The sequence below is a fragment of the Schistocerca cancellata genome, chromosome 6 (genome assembly GCF_023864275.1).
Source record: "Schistocerca cancellata isolate TAMUIC-IGC-003103 chromosome 6, iqSchCanc2.1, whole genome shotgun sequence".
Lineage (NCBI taxonomy): Eukaryota > Metazoa > Arthropoda > Insecta > Orthoptera > Acrididae > Schistocerca > Schistocerca cancellata.
This window is the reverse complement of record NC_064631.1, coordinates 660,917,729-660,930,982: the sequence shown is the minus strand read 5'-3', so window position 1 is coordinate 660,930,982 and position 13,254 is coordinate 660,917,729.

Sequence of the window (13,254 nt, the reverse complement as noted above, 5' to 3'; positions counted from 1 at the left end):
GGTCATGATTGAGTATTAAGAAGACAGTCTTAATCGCGATTTTTTATTCATTTAGTTCCGACCGGTTTCATCACATCACAGCGACCATCTTCAGGGCGAACATATGGTTACCTGCTGGTGGCGTCACGTCTACTGAGGTGTGGCAGTCGTTGTGTTAGGCGTCTGTCATCATCACAATACGGTTGAGCTAACCTGTCCGATCTCCCGCTTGCCGGCCTGTCGCACACAGCTACGACTCCTTAAAAAAAATGGTTCAAATGGCTCTGAGCACTATGGGACTCAACTGCTGAGGTCATTAGTCCCCTAGAACTTAGAACTAGTTAAACCTAACTAACCTAAGGACATCACGAACATCCATGCCCGAGGCAGGATTCGAACCTGCGACCGTAGCGGTCTTGCGGTTCCAGATTGCAGCGCCTTTAACCGCACGGCCACTTCGGCCGGCACGACTCCTTCAATGATGGAACGTGCAGACATTCCCATTAGAGGTGATCAAGCGTTCACAATCAACCACCTCCTGCTCAACTGGACATCTCTGTTCGAAGTGCTGGGGCACTCGTCCACCCTAGAAGGGCTCGCAAAACTTCATTCGACTGTTCTTCCTCATTCGTCCTACAGGCCGTACCTTGCAACTTCCATATGTTTGGACCAATGGTGGATGCACTCCCTGGACAGCAATACGTCGATGTGGAAAAGTTACTGATGCAGCAGTACTTTGGCTATGACGTCGATTAGTGGAGAGGTACCATGCGGGAATACACACCCTCCCAGCAGGGTGGCCAAAGTCCGTCACATTGAGAGGAGATTATGTTGAAAATAGGATTTTTTACCCAAAAGAGTGAGGAGTAATGAGTTGTATTGGATCCTGAGTGAAACTAACTTGATATCAGAAAAAATGTGTTGCATTACTTACAGAACGCTCCTCGTAGAATGATAGAGGTGTACAGGTACTCTGAATGGTATATATAAATACAGCCTCCAAATTTTATTTGGAATAGAGTTAATAGTAAAGAAGTAATAAATTAAAGGATCATGTCTGATACTGAAGTTGTATTGTACTAGCGAACCGCGCTCTCCTTCTCACGGGTAGCACAAGTTTGTATGGGCAGACGACTTGTGTGGCCTTGAGGTGATAAATTATAACAAAAACCACCAAAAACCTTGCCCGTGAATCAGTCTGTCTAATAAGGAAAACCTTATCAGAATCCCTAAATTGGTTCCTGAGATTACAGACGGAGAGCTTTCATTCGTAATGGATATAGAGGATTAGCAAACATGTAGTAAACGATAAAGTATTTTCCTTTGATTACTTTTTGGTGGGTGTCACGGAGAAAAAGTTCCGAAAATGTTTGAAATTATGTGTAAATTTTATTGGGAGTGAAGGAGTTCTCCCATTCTCAAATAATAGATGAATATAGTGCGAAAAATTTGTGCGCTGTTAGTTGTGTTGCCACAAGACATACAGGCAGTTTCTAACTTTAATACTTGACTTATTGTGGAAAACGTTTAGGGTACGAATATACCTCTCAATAAGCAGCTTGTGACAACATTCAAAACTTTTAAATTTGGGCAATAACTAAATGAAATGTAGCAATACACATTTTGGTTGCCCGTCGGATTGGCAACCTGAAACTGGAACAGGGAGAGTGCGTGGCCATTTCAGGTGTTTAATAGTAGAGATACCTGAAGAAGGCCTAAGTCACTGCCATAGAAAAGAAGGGACTGAATAAAAGAGGTAAACAATAAAGTTGAGGCATCTGTTTGGAATCTGTGTTATGATATGAGCTGGTCTCAGCCCACTTCTTCCAATGTCTCCTATGACCAATCTCGTGCACCATCACGTGACTGACCAGTTGTCTAAGATCTATAATGTTCATACAGGGTGTTTCAAAAATGACCGGTATATTTGAAACGGCAATAAAAACTAAACGAGCAGCGATAGAAATACACCGTTTGTTGCAATATGCTTGGGACAACAGTACATTTTCAGGTGGACAAACTTTCGAAATTACAGTAGTTACAATTTTCAACAACAGATGGCGCTGCAAGTGATGTGAAAGATATAGAAGACAACGCAGTCTGTGGGTGCGCCATTCTGTACGTCGTCTTTCTGCTGTAAGCGTGTGCTGTTCACAACGTGCAAGTGTGCTGTGGACAACATGGTTTATTCCTTAGAACAGAGGATTTTTCTGGTGTTGGAATTCCACCGCCTAGAACACAGTGTTGTTGCAACAAGACGAAGTTTTCAATGGAGCTTTAATGTAACCAAAGTACCGAAAAGCGATACAATAAAGGATCTGTTTGAAAAATTTCAACGGACTGGGAACGTGACGGATGAACGTGCTGGAAAGCTAGGGCGACCGCGTACGGCAACCACAGAGGGCAACGCGCAGCTAGTGCAGCAGGTGATCCAACAGCGGCCTCGGGTTTCCGTTCGCTGTGTTGCAGCTGCAGTCCAAATGACGCCAACGTCCACGTATCGTCTCATGCGCCAGAGTTCACACCTCTATCCATACAAAATTCAAACGCGGCAACCCCTCAGCGCCGCTACCATTGCTGCACGAGAGACATTCGCTAACGATATAGTGCACAGGATTGATGACGGCGATATGCATGTGGGCAGCATTTGGTTTACTGACGAAGCTTATTTTTACCTGGACGGCTTCGTCAATAAACAGAACTGGCGCATATGGGGAACCGAAAAGCCCCATGTTGCAGTCCCATCGTCCCTGCATCCTCAAAAAGTACTGGTATGGGCCGCCATTTCTTCCAAAGGAATCATTGGCCCATTTTTCAGATCCGAAACGATTACTGCATCTCGCTATCTGGACATTCTTCGTGAATCTGTGGCGGTACAAATTGCCTTAGACGACACTGCGAACACCTCGTGGTTTATGCAAGATGGTGCCTGGCCACATCGCACGGCCGACGTCTTTAATTTCCTGAATTAATATTTCGATGATGGTGTGATTGCTTTGGGCTATCCGAAACGTACAGGAGGTGGCGTGGATTGGCCTCCCTATTCGCCAGACATGAACCCCTGTGAATTCTTTCTGTGGGGACACGTGAAAGACCAGGTGTACCGCCAGAATCCAGAAACAATTGAACAGCTGAAGCAGTACATTTCATCTGCATGTGAAGCCATTCCGCCAGACACGTTGTCAAAGGTTTCGGGTAATTTCATTCAGAGACTACGCCATATTATTGCTACGCATGGTGGATATGTGGAAAATATCGTACTATAGAGTTTCCCGGACCGCAGCGCCATCTGTTGTTGACAATTGTAACTACTGTAATTTCGAAAGTTTGTCTGCCTGAAAATGTACTGTTGTCCCAAACATATTGCAACAAACGGTGTATTTCTATCGCTGCTCGTTTAGTTTGTATTGCCGTTTCAAATATACCGGTCATTTTTGAAACACCCTGTAGGTAGTCTTAGGCTAGAGTCTCGGTCAGGAATGCAGTTTCAGTCTTCCAGGAAGTTTCATATCAGCTCACACTCCGCTGCAGAGTGAAAATTCATTCTAGAATAATTCAGGTGAGGGACGAAAGAAGGATGTACAAAACTGTTCAGAGAAATTAGAAATACGAGACACTTAGGATTGAACTTTTGGTGTCATTGAGTATCGACTTCGGTGCAAAAAGTAAAGTAATGACCTAAATCACTTCCCTATGGCATGATTGAAGTTATCTTTATGACTCAATATTTGTCTGCGTTCAACGGTACATTCTGCTTTCTGTTTAGTAGAGAACGTGTATTCCAGTCACAAAACTCGCCTGATATGCCGTACGCCCGTATTTAGTTCATTAGATGCGGAACTGTAAAGAACGCCTCCTGCAAGTCAAGCAACAAGGCATCAACTTGCGCGCCCATATGCACAGCCGCCTGGATCTCGTGAACCAACAGAGCGGACTGGGTTTCATACAATCGATGTTTGCGAGTCCATGCCGATTCGTTCTGGAAGATTCTAGGTTCCCGAAAATGATGTGACACGCTAGCATGAAAGTCTTCGAAAACTTTAGAACTGACGGTCACTGATATAGACTAATGTGCGTCAGGAAAGTGTACTCACCGTGAACTAAGCAAACCACCCAGTCCCTATCCACCTGTCGCATTGACGAGGAGAGCACGGAAAGTGTCATTACCCGATATCCCAGAAATTTTGTTCAGTCGAATAGAAGTCAAAATAAGAGAACACGTGTCTTGGCTTATACGTAAATAGTCACCTGTTTCTGATAAAACGACAGTCATTGTTTCCTGTGTAGTATAGGTAGCTTCTAGAAGGTGATAATCTCTGCCAAAATTGTGGCACAGTGGCTAGCGTCTCGGTTTCTCGCTTTGGTACCCTATGTTCGAAACCCGATTATTGTTTTCAATTATTTTATTCATTATTCATTTATCTACCCATGTCCGTAGAAGATTACAACACGAATGCGTCTTATCACGTTAGGAGATACAAGGGCGTTATATTAACTGCAAAATTACAACTGGGATTCAGAATATCATACATTTCCCATGTAATATAGGTGTGTGTGTTATTTTCATTGTTTAGAGTACATTTAAGTCCAGTATTCTTACATTTCGCTCTCCTGTCAATTCTTATATTAATTTTTATATTTTATTATTACGTTCATGCTTCAGGAAGATTCGGTGTATTCCCTTGGATGATACCGATTGTAGAAACATTCGAAGCATAGAAATTCTGAACACCAGAGCATGGCGCAAAGGCTGTTTCAGCACAGATATTTCTTCGCATGAATCTCACTTGAGAAAGGAACGTCGTTTACATTGCTGAAAATTTCATTCATTGGCAATAATATTGCTGCAAATCACGCATAACGGATTATTTTAACGAAAACCGGCGCTTGCAGCTAATATATGAATGAAGATACGTTACAGGAATTTCACAGAAAACAATTTGAAATAATTTTCTCAATCATTTGTTGATTTGTTGTTATTATTCTGGTCTTCAGTTCTGAGACTGGTTTGATGCAGCTCTCCATGCTACTGTATCCAGTGCAAGCTTCTTCATCTCCCAGTACCTACTGCAGCCTACACTCTTCCGAATCTGCTTCATCTCTTGGTCTCCCTCTACGACTTTTACCCTCCACGTTGCCCTCTAAATTGGTTTTCCCTTAATGTCTCAGAACATGTCCTACCAACCGATCCCTTCTTCTAGTCAAGTTGTGCCACAAACTCCTGTTGTCCCCAGTTCTATTCAATACCTTCTCATTAGTTTATGTGACCTACCCATCTAATCTTCAACATTCTTCTGTACTACGACATTTCGAAAGCTTCTATTGTCTCGCCCAAACTATTTATTGTCCATGTTTTACTTCCATACATGGCTACACTCCATACGAATACTTTCAGAAACGACTTCCTGATATTTAAATCTGTACTTCATGTTAACAAATTTCTCTTCTTCAGAAACGCTTTCCTTGCCATTGCCAGTCTACATTTTATATCCTCTCTACTTCGACCATCATGAGTTATTTTGCTCCCCAAATAGCAAAACTCCTTTACTACTTTAAGTTTCTCGTTTCCTAATCTAATTCTCAGCATCACCCGACTTAATTCGACTACATTCCATTATCCTCGTTTTGCTTCTGTTAATGTTCATCTTATATCCTCCTTTCAAGACACTGTCCATTCCTTTCTACTGCTGTTCCAAGTCCTTTGCTGTCTCTGACAGAAATATAATGTCATCGGCGAACCTCAAAGTTTTTATTTCTTCTCCATGGATTTTAATACCTACTCCGAACTTTTCTTTTGTTTCCTTTATTGCTTGCTCAATATACAAAAATGGTTCAAATGGCTCTGAGCACTATGGGACTGCTGTGGTCATTAGTCCCCTAGAACTTAGAACTACTTAAACATAACTAACACACCCATGCCCGAGGCAGTATTCGAATCTGCGACTGGAGCAGCAGCGCGGCTCCGGACTGGAGCGCCTAGAACCGCACGGCCACCGCGGCCGGCGCTCAATATACAGATTGAATAGCCCGCATCTCGTGGTCGTGCGGTAGCGTTCTCGCTTCCCACGCCCGGGTTCCCGGGTTCGATTCCCGGCGGGGCCAGGGATCTTCTCTGCCTCGTGATGGCTGGGTGTTGTGTGCTGTCCTTAGGTTAGTTAGGTTTAAGTAGCCCTAAGTTCTAGGGGACTGATGACCTCAGATGTTAAGTCCCATAGTGCTCAGAGCCATTTGAACCATTTTTACAGATTGAATAACATCAGGGATAGGCTACAACCCTGTATCACTCCCTTCCCAACCACTGCTTTCCTTTCATGCCGCTCGACTCTTATAACTGCCATCTGGTTTCTGTACAGATTGTAAATAGCTTTTTTTAAATTCGTTCACCAGACATACAATTAGTAGACAGACAAGGACAACGCCATATCAGTACATTCTGAAAAATATTCGTTTGGTTTTAATGTCCTACAGATATGGTCAGATAAATGAAAAACAAAAATGAAAGCAATAATCGGGTTTCGAATATGGTGTGCAAATGCATGAAACCAGAATCCTTGCCACTGTGCCACCAGTTCAGGTGAACAGTTTTCTCCTAAAAGCCACAAAAAAAAGGCCTGGAAAAATTTGAAAGTCATTTCCTCGAAAGCGGTATCTACGGATAAGACGAGACACATTCGCTTATTTTGACCCCTGTTTCACTGATCAAACTTTGGAGGCAATCGGGTTATGGTGCTTGCCGGTTTCTCCTCGTGAGTGAATAAGGACACAGATACACCTATTGGTACTTCACTGTACTAGCAACTACTTCCGAACATTGCTCAAATTCCGAGAACTTTCGGATATCACCTCTCACAGCAATACGAGATGTAGCTCCCTAAAATATCAGCCAGCTTGCACTGCCTCAGTGAGTGGTGGGGGCAGCTGAACAAATCGCTGCCCCACTCGCTAAAAGCAAGCTCGTTTCTTGCCGCAATCCGGCCGCCTGCGGCCGTCATCCCCGCTCCCCCTGACAGCGGAGCACTGCCATTCATTTGGGGCGGCGGCGATTAGCAGCCGATGGCTTCCTATTCTTCTGCAGCGCGAGCGGGCCTTCCTTGCGCACGCACCCCCTGCACGCCCGCCGCTCCGCGCTCCCCCCTGCCCCGCACTGCCAACAATTACACGCTAATGAACGGAGCGCCCCACTGATGGCCACCTTGTTGTTGACGGCTTCCGCAGATTCCCCTCGAAACGGTGGCCTCTCCGTCTAGAGGGCGGGCTTTCTGTACGGTGCCGTGCAAACTGACTAAGCGGGGCGTTCAGGCGTCTCATTTCAAGAACGAGATAATCTACGACATAACAAACATAAGCCCAGTATTACCACCAGATGTAAACTTCTACTGTTACACAAACTACAAAAAGGCGTCACCCTATTGATAGTTACTACGGGCTTTTCTATATAGCTGTGGATAGGTGGATAGTAGCAGGTCTACTCTCAAGTGTGCCCGTGGATTTCGTGCTTTATACTGGTGTGTGTACTCCACGAGGCACATTATGGATTCCACTATCAGTCTCTCTCTCCCCCCCCCCCCCCCTTCCTCCGGAATAGGTGTATGACTGTCGATAAATATACGTATAAGTTTTAATGTCTCCGATTCTTGGTCTTTTCGCAAAGCATGCACTATCTCATCAGACACATCTGGACACATCATACAGGGTGTAACAAAAATGTACGGCACAAATTGCAGGACACACTCCTTACACGTAGTCGAAGCAAGTATGGGTCTGTTACAACTCGTTCTTTTCCAACTCATTAATCATGGGAAACACATGCAAAGAAAACACACCAGCATACCACATGCAATTCTTCCTCACAGGAGATATTAAATATGTTCCCCGTGGGCACTGATACGAGGGTCACTCCAAAAGAAATGCTCACTATTTTTTTAAAAATCCACTTTTATTCTACATGTTTGTAAGTTTTACATTGTGTAGATACATCCTTTAGGAACAATATTTCCATTTCTCCACATAAGTTCCATCCCTCTCAACTGCCTTACGCCATCTTGGAACCAGCGCCTATAGATCCGCACCGTAAAATTCTGGTCCAACCTGTTGGAGCCACTGTTTGGCAGCGTGGACAAGGGCGTCATCATCTTCAAACCTTGTTCCACGAAGAGAGTCTTTCAGTTTCCCAAAGAGATGATAGTCACATGGAGCCGGGTCAGGACTGTAAGGCGGGTGTTTCAGTGTTGTCCATCCGAGTTTTTGTGATCGTTTCCATGGTTTTTTGACTGACATGTGGCCATGTATTGTCGTGCAACAGCAAAACATCTTGCTTTTTCCGATGTGGTTGAACACGACCCAGTCGAGCTTGAAGTTTCTTCAGAGTGGTCACATAGGCATAAAAATCTATGGTGGTTCACTTGGCATGAGTCCACAAGCAAAAGTCCTTCGGAATCGAAAAACACCGTAGCCATAACTTTTACAGCAGAAGGTGTGGTTTTGAATTTTTTTTCCTTGGGTGAATTTGCATGATGCCACTCCATTGATTATCTCTTCGTCTCTGGTAAAAATGATGGAGCCGTGTTTCATCACCTGTCACAATTCTTCCAAGAAATTCATCTGAACCATTCTCGTACTGTTCCAAAAGTTCGCTGCATACAGTTTTTCTTGTTTCTTTGTGAGACACTGTCAATATCCTGGGAACCCACCTGCCACAAACCTTTTTTAACGCCGACAGTTTCAGTATTCTGCAAACACTTCCTTCCCCTATCCCAACGTAGCGTGACAATTCGTTCACTGTGATGCGTCTGCCAGTAGTCACCAATTCGTTAACTCTGCACATTGTCTGGAGTGTGTGCAGTACGAGGTCTGCCGCTGCGAGGATAATCCTCAATATTGCTGTGCCCGCTTTCATCACGTAACCTGCTTGTCCACCGACTAACTGTACTGCGATCGACAACAGCATCTACATACACCTTTTTCAACCTCTTGTCGATGTTTCCCACTGTCTCGTTTTCAGAGCACAGGACTTCTATGACAGCACGTTGCTTCTGACGAACGTCAAATGTAGCAGCCATCTTGAAGGCATGCTGTGACGGTGCCACTCACGGGAACAGGTTGAACTAAGTTTGAAAGCAAGCGGGAAGGATGTATCTACACACTGTAAAACTTTCACCATGCAGAATGAAAACTGTGTTTTTACAAAAATAGTGTGCTCTTCTTTTGGAGTGACCCTCGTACATATATCAGCCCGCCATCGTACTGAATCTCGAAAGCGTTGATGTATCGCTGGAACATTGCATATGGTTTCGCAGCCTTGCGTAATACGGGCACGGAGACCCTGGACATCTTGTAACAGGGTTCCATATACAAGAGCTTTCAAATGGCCTCACAAAGAAAAGTCCACGGGGTGCAGGTCCGGAGAGATTGGACGTCAGGTAACTGTTCCATCTCTACCTATCCATTTGTCACCGTATCTGCCATTTAGAAGCCGACGGACGATAACCTAAAATGAGGAGGGGATCTGTAATGCATGAAGCACATGTTTTGTCTCACAGCTAAGGGCACATTTGTAAACAGATCAGATGGAACACCCTGTAAGAAATTATGGTAACTTTGTCCGTTGAGCCTATGTGGAAGAAAGTGAGGCTCTACCAAAAAGTCACCAACAATGCCGGCCCAAACATTGACAGAAGATCTTTCCCGACTACTTGCTTCAACAGTTGCGTGAGAACTGACGTCTCTGCACATATCCCGACTGCGAAAATTTACAATCTGATGTTGAAACTCCTTGGAGAAACTGCGTTGTAACATAGAAACGTAGCGTTTCCAGCCCCATGCTCATATAACATAATTTCGTTGTCTACGTGTGAGAGACGTGTCCTGCAATTTGTGCCGTACGTTTTTGTTACACCCTGTGATAATGGAGGTTAATATTTGGTGTGCCCAACATTCGCCATTATGACGGATTCAGTTCTGCTGAGGACACTTTCAGTGAAGTGCCTGAATATCTGTGAGGGAATGGCAGATCATTCTTCCTCAGTAGCAGAAACCAGTGAAGACAGTCATGTTGCACGCTGGGGACTGGAGTGAAGTCAATGTTCCAACACTTATCACAGGATTTTCAATGAATTTCAGACGGGACTAAGGACTAGCCTCTCCATTTCAGGAAAGTTGTTGTATGCAAACCACTGCCTCGTAGATGCCACTTTATGACAGAGAGTACTGTCCTGCTGAAACAAAACAGTAGTCTTCTCCCCTTATGTTCCTTTACTGTACGGAGTACACACGATGGCAGGTAACGTTCTCCGCTCTTCTGCCAAACCCAAACCCTTCCACAGATTTACCGCAGGGTGTAGCATGATCCACGACTCCAAATCACTCGTTTCTGGTCATTCACTCTCCTGCGGTGTCGCTCTTTACAGCACTTCAAGCATCGTGTAGCACAGATTGCAGAAATGTGTGGTTCAATAGATGTCGTTCGGCCATTGTACGTGATTCTTTCTAACTTCTTAAGCATAGTTACTGTGTTTGCTTGAGTGCTGGTGGCTCTTTGTAACTCAAGAGGGTTTCCTTCCGCTTATTTCATGCGATGTTTCACAGCCACCAACCGCAATACTCGAAGTTATCTATCCGCAATAAGTAGCAATTCAAGTACACATTTAGAAATAGCTGCCAATCAAATTTTCACTGACATTAATAAATGGTTTAAAGCTGATTCGCTGCCATTACACTTTCAAAGACCCTCTACAGGGTGTTACAAAAAGGTACGGCCAAACTTTCAGGAGACATTCCTCACACGCAAAGAAAGAAAATGTTATGTGGACATGTGTCCGGAAACGCTTACTTTCCATGTTAGAGCTCATTTTATTACTTCTCTTCGAATCACATTAATTATGGAATGGAAATACACAGCAACAGAACGTACCAGCGTGACTTCAAACACTTTGTTACAGGAAATGTTCAAAATGTCCTCCGTTAGCGAGGATATGTGCATCCACCCTCCGTCGCATGGAATCCCTGATACGCTGATGCAGCCCTGGAGAATGGCGAATTGTATCACAGCCGTACACAATACGAGCACAAAGAGTCTCTCCATTTGGTACCGGGGTTGCGTAGACAAAAGCTTTCAAATGCCCCCATAAATGAAAGTCATGAGGGTTGACGTCAGGAGAGCGTGGAGGCCATGGAATTGGTCCGCCTCTACCAATCCATCGGTCACCGAATCTGTTGTTGAGAAGCGTACGAACACGTCGATTGAAATGTGCAGGAGCTCCATCGTGCATGAACCACATGTTGTGTCGTACTTGTAAAGGCACATGTTCCAGCAGCACAGGTAGAGTATCCCGTATGAAATCATGATAAGTGCTCCATTGAGCGTAGGTGGAAGAACATGGGGCCCAATCAAGACATCACCAACAATGCCTGCCCAAACGTTCACAGAAAATCTGTGTTGATGACGTGATTGCACAATTGCGTGCGGATTCTCGTCAGCCCATACATGTTGATTGTGAAAATTTACAATTTGATCAAGTTAGAATGAAGCCTCATCCGTAAAGAGAACATTTGCACTGAAATGAGGATTGACACATTGTCGGATGAACCATTCGCAGAAGTGTACCCGTGGAGGCCAATCAGCTGCTGATAGTGCCTGCACACGCTGTACATGGTACGGAAACAACTGGTTCTCCCGTAGCACTCTCCATACAGTGATGTGGTCAACGTTACCTTGTACAGCAGCAACTTCTCTGACGCTGACATTAGGGTTATCGTCAACTGCACGAAGAATTGCCTCGTCCATTGCAGGTGTCCTCGTCGTTCTAGGTCTTCCCCAGTCGCGAGTTATAGGCTGGAATGATCCGTGCTCCCTAAGACGCCGATCAATTGCTTCGAACGTCTTCCTGTCGGGACACCTTCGTTCTGGAAATCTGTCTCGATAGAAACGTACCGCGCCACGGTTATTGCCCCGTGCTAATCCATACATCAAATGGGCATTTGCCAACTCCGCATTTGTAAACATTGCACTGACTGCAAAACCACGTTCGTGATGCACACTAACCTGTTGATGCTACGTACTGATATGCTTGATGCTAGTACTGTAGAGCAATGAGTCGCATGTCAACACAAGCACCGAAGTCAACATTACCTTCCTTCAATTGGGCCAACTGGCGGTGAATCGAGGAAGTACAGTACATACTGATGAAACTAAAATGAGCTCTAACATGGAAATTAAGCGTTTCCGGACACAAGTCCACATAACATCTTTTCTTTATTTGTGTGTGAGGTATGTTCCTGAAAGTTTGGCCCTACCTTTTTGTAACACCCTGCATATTCAGTTCAGAACCGTTAAGAGGTTTCCTTCCAGCATATGTATAACGTACTAAGACAAGATCGAAAAGGTTCTGTGGTTACAACACCATAATAAATTCAGTTGTGAAGGACATTCCACAAAATTGCTGAAACGCTTAAACAAGTCTGTATTTGCAGTGAGAATGGTGTCAGATTTAGAAGATATAAATATAAAAAACTTGCATAGTTTGCTTACTTTCATTCTATTACGTTATATGGGATCGTATTCTGGGGTGACTCGTCAAACCGACCAAAAGCTTTTAGCAGGAAAAAGCGTGTAATAAGACTCATCTGTGGTGTAAATTCAAAAACATCATTTAGGAATCTGTTCAAAGAATTTTACATTCTAACCACTGCTTCTCAATGTATTTATTCCTTGATGAAATTTGTTGCAAATAATGTCTGTGTTTCCAACTAGTAGCTCAATACATAGTATCAATACTAGGAATAAGAACAAACTACGTAAGGACCTAAAATCACTTACCTTGGTCCAAAAGGTGGTCGAACATTCAGGAACGCACATTTACATAAACTGCCAGCAACCATCAAAAACTTGGTTCCAGATAAAGCACAGTTTAAAGAGAGCTTGAAAGACTTTCTGGAAGGCAACATCTTCTACTCTTTAGATGAATATCTTAACAGGGACTGTTATACCAGATTAAGTAAAAATGTCTGTTAGATTTCACTTTTGACAGCATTTGGTCACAACAGGCAAGATTAGCTATTTTGTGTATGATAAATTTGTTAAAATTGCGAAGCTATGTTTTATTCTGAAAATGTATCAATTCTGTAAATATTTAGCAGTTCCAGTTTAGTGTAATGTAGTCACCTATTTTGACAATCTTCTGACAAATTATCAGGGTAGTGAGTATTATATTCCGCTCATTTATGCTTTTTATGTTATACTTTCGGACTAGTTCCACACGCACGACAATGATCCTATTT